Genomic DNA, 4499 nt, shown 5'->3' with positions numbered 1-4499 from the left:
TTTCTGGGTTTTAATTTTTATTTTTTTTAATTTTGTGTTTTAATTTTATTTAGAATATGTGAAAACAAAAAAAAATAAAAATAAAAAAAATTAGGAATTTTATTATGATTGGTGTCGGCCAACCAAGATATGGCACATAAGAAGGCATGTGAAGGTGGGAACCACGTACGTGGCACTACGTTGTTGAACTAACCCCCACCCACATGAGTGCAACATTTTATTGACCTGTCGGATTTTTGGATCTTTACACCCTTTTTCTCTTTCTTCCTTTCTTCATTGTGCCCTCCTTTTTTTTTTAAATACAAGTATGAAAACAATTATAGTCCGTACAAGATGGATAGATGGTGTCGCACGGTTAATAATGATGTAGACGAGATTTGATACGAGATATTTGGGTTTATGTACAATTAAAGTTAGTAATAGAATCAATTGAATTGACTGTTAGTGAAGTGGTAATAAGGCTGCACTTGGTGGAAGAACCCCGAATCCAAATTAGTGTAAAGGGTGAAGCGGGTGAAACACCAAAATAAAGTTAGTAATGAAAACAATAAAGTGATGCAAATCGTACGAGATTTGATTCGAGCGTTTCGGGTTATAAGTATATAAGTGTAGTTAAAGTTTCATGAAAACAAGAAAGTGTTACATAACCATATAAATGTAGTAGAGATTTGAAATTTTAAATTCTTAAGTTTGAGAAAAATTAGCTGAAACAATGTTTATGTTTGGTTTGAAGATACTAGATTATAACCATTAATTGCAAATACTCTTCATTTTTTAATGATTGACATTAAAGTGAAAGTATTGTGTAGAACGGACTCACGTGAGTCCGGTCATACAAACAGAAAAAAAAAATAAAAAATTTTAATTGTCATAAATTAGATAATATTCATAATAATGGTCAGATATTAAGTTATAAATATAAGATATTAGATTAAAAGTAACATAATTTTGATAATAATGGTTAGATATTACGAGTAGATTATAGTTATCAGATATTAGATTATAAGTGTCAAGGTATTAGGTTTTAATTTTCAAAAATTAGATTATAATTATCAGATATTAGATTATATTTATCATATAATAGATTGTAATTGTCAGAAATTAGATTATAATTATCAGATATTAGATTATAAGTGTAAGAAATTAAATTATTATAGTCAAATATTGGTTTATAAGTATGGTGTTGCATCACACATTTGCACGGGTGTTAACATTACTAAACTAGACCTTGTTAATAATTAAAATCCATCATGATTTGGAATGATTTATAGAGTAATTAAGGGCATGTTTGCTTTGGATGAAAACAGCTAAGCTGAATTGAATTGAACCGAACCAAACTGAATTGAATTGAATTAAGGTAAAAAGAATATTTTATTAGAGAAGGAAATTAGGATTGAATTGAATTGAGTTAAAAAGAATATTTAATAAAAGGAAGAAATTAGGAACTGAATTGAATTGAATTGAACTAAACTCAACTGAATTGTACTGAAAGAAGTTGGGGAGAACAGGCGCTAACACCCTTTGTATTAGTTGTGTTCTTTCTATTTCCTATCTCGAGACTTATTTAGGTGGGGACGTGGGGTGCGTTGATAATCTTCGATGACATCTTTATGCCTTATCAGTACACATACGTACATATAAAATAGGCCATGTTTAATTCACCTTAGTTTTACTTATTTCAGAAAAAATAAGTTTAGAACAGAAAATATAAGTACAAATCAGATCATCGTTCTATGTGCAGTTTTTTATCGCTAAATATCTTTAATTTCGTAATGAAAATCATATATTAATAAAGTACACATTATCACGAATCTAACAAGACCCCACTTGATATATTTTTTCCGCATAGATTATCGTATATATAAGGTCAAAGTTTGGTCAAATTTGACATTCAGATCAGATCATATAAGTTAAGATAAGCAAAAATAAGGTGCACCAAAGAAGCCCTTATTCTAAACATTATGAATAATCTCTATATATAAGCTAATAGCCTAATAGGGAAGTTGGTATTCACTCCAAATGACACTTTTACACTTGGATCGTATAATCTAAATTTAAGACTTTTACAAAACTAATAAAGGAGACTATAAAACTAATAAAGGAGATTACAATCACAAATCCTAATGTCTGTAAGAACTACAACACGTGGAACTTGGACCTTGAGCATCCAAACCTCCATGATATCGTTGAGGTCTCAGCTTCAATTACAAGCCCCTTACTCTGGATCGCCCTACCAGCAAGTCAAACAAACATGTACACATTTTATGCATACAGAAATCTGAACCCTTCTATTTTGACATATATATGCGTACGCTGATAGCCAAATGTCTATTAAAAACTTGACTGCATTTGCATATTAAGACAATGATTTGTTCGTAATGTAAAGAGTTCTGATATCTGTTAATTTGAACATATGGTGATGATTCGACATCAAGTCAATAGTCATGAAAACAAGTTTCTGAAACTGCACCCCTATTTCACATCACATCAGTTTCCAAAAATTTCTGTTTGTTAACTGTACCACACTAGACTCTTCTGGGTGTTGCTGCAGTCAAGGCAAACTAGAAATGTGCAGACGGAGATTGCAACTTCTCAACTTGCTTCTCTAAGAAATAATAGGCACAAACAGAATTTACAACTTCTCAGCTTCAAAAGGGACAAACAGGATTTACATCTTCTCAGCTTTCAAAAGGGACAAACAGGATTTACAGCTTCACAAAAATGAAAGGTACACATCCTTCTCAACTTGCTTGTTTCTCATTCTCCTTGCAAATCTTTCCTATCACCTGCTTAATGGAGTACAAAGTATCGTCAGAACCTACCTAGAATTTTCCATTTAAGTATTTTTCCCTTTTAAGTCTTTAATATAAACCACTACAGACCCACTAGATACCTTTTTATGCATATAAGGCTATAACACCATGAGCCAGTTTAAAATAAATTAGACTATAACAGATTAACAGTTTAAATTTAGATAAACTTATATGCAATGAGAGAACGGATTAACTAATATTGCACCATGAAAAAAAAATGGCACACACACAACTTACATCATGCATATCCTCTTCCAGTTTGGCTACTCTCCTTGAAAGATAATCTGCTTCATGTTGTTCTGTCGAAACCTGCAAGTAAATGGATCTTAGTGTGGAAAAGCTATAGTTATAAGCTTAGAGTTTTAGTAGCTATCAAGTATAACACATGGAGTTATGAAAGTGCCAAGAAACCATGAATTTTACCTTATCCTCAATAGATTGAAAAGTAAGTTTAAGTTCATCCTCATTTGTCAACAGATCTTCAACTTGTGCCTTAAATTTGTCTCGCTCATCAGTCATCAGCTTGAGCTTGTTTGTCTATAATAAGCAGATTAATACTTCCTCCGTGTCAAATAAGTTGCAATAAACTTCTCAAAACTGATTCCAAGACAAAAAAATTTGCTGAGCGTTTAATGGAGAAAGAAAGATAGGGACAAAGAATTTCCAAACAAAGAAATAAAACATTGTTGCAACTTATATGAAATTTTTAGAAATCACATGTTATGCATCAATATCAGTAGGCTAAGGGTATTTTAGGATGTTTTAATAATTTAGATACTAGAAGAACATGAGATGGTAGTTGATGGGGTGGAAAGAGAAGACATAAGTAAGAAGCTTCCATTAAGATCAGAGGATGACAAAGGAAAGTAACGAAGTGTGAAACTTTTCTGTTTCGTCGCCAACGACAACATAGGCAGAGGCGAGTTTGAAGGTCCACCCAGGAGACCATGGTGGATAATTCGCCGGTGTGAAAATCAGTGATTGGACTGTTTGTTTTAGAAGGTGATCCGAAAGGAGGCTTGTTGGCTGCAGGTAGTGGCTACGGTGGGGTGTTCTCAGCGAACTTGTAAAACCTTCAAAAGGTGGCATAAAAGATAATTTTAGTTCCCTGGACCCACATCAGCCACGTGCCTTTAATTTTGAAATTGGAAGTTAGGAGAAGCAGAATTTTCACAAACTTCACTTACTAGGCACGTGAAAATTTTACCCTACACCCTAGTGTAGGGTGTGTTCCCTACACCCCCCTATGCTACGTCGTTTTGTAGCTGGTATTGAGTTCTCTTTTGCGATTCTTTCCTTTTTTTTTTTTTTTTTTTTTTCTTTTTTTCTTTTTTTCTTTTCTTCCTCTTTTTTCCTTTTTCCTTTGATTCTTATTATTCAATTTATGTATATATATGATTTTAAACCCTATTTTTTCTCTCTCTTCAATTGATCAACCAACCTCCATTTTTGATCTACATTTTTCTCTCGCTAATTCATCTTCTTCATTTGATTTTTTGAACGAATTCGTTAATTGTTACCGATCGTCAATGGCGAATTCTGCATCTGGAGATTGCGTTGATTTTGATCGCGATTGCGAGCGTGTGTTTCCTTCTGGACTTCGTTTCGTTGATTCGTTTGTGCAACAATGTGAGTAATTGTGATCATAATTTTTCAATTTTTAATTATCCCTAATTTGTTCTGTTA

At 32.6% G+C, this 4499-nt stretch overlaps 1 long non-coding RNA gene across 1 annotated transcript; it reads right to left on the bottom strand.

Moving 5' to 3' along the window:
- Nucleotides 1-2503: 2503 nt before the first annotated feature.
- Nucleotides 2504-4126, bottom strand: LOC110712345. Its single transcript, XR_002509571.1, has 3 exons — nucleotides 3237-4126; nucleotides 3051-3122; nucleotides 2504-2786 (listed from the first exon to the last, which is right to left on the bottom strand). It is a non-coding gene; the product is annotated as an uncharacterized LOC110712345 (long non-coding RNA).
- Between the last annotated feature and the right edge of the window lie 373 nt (nucleotides 4127-4499).

The sequence above is a fragment of the Chenopodium quinoa genome, unplaced genomic scaffold (assembly GCF_001683475.1).
Source record: "Chenopodium quinoa cultivar QQ74 unplaced genomic scaffold, ASM168347v1, whole genome shotgun sequence".
Lineage (NCBI taxonomy): Eukaryota > Viridiplantae > Streptophyta > Magnoliopsida > Caryophyllales > Amaranthaceae > Chenopodium > Chenopodium quinoa.
The sequence above is the reverse complement of the archived record's forward strand: the minus strand, read 5'-3'. Positions and strand labels throughout refer to the sequence as shown.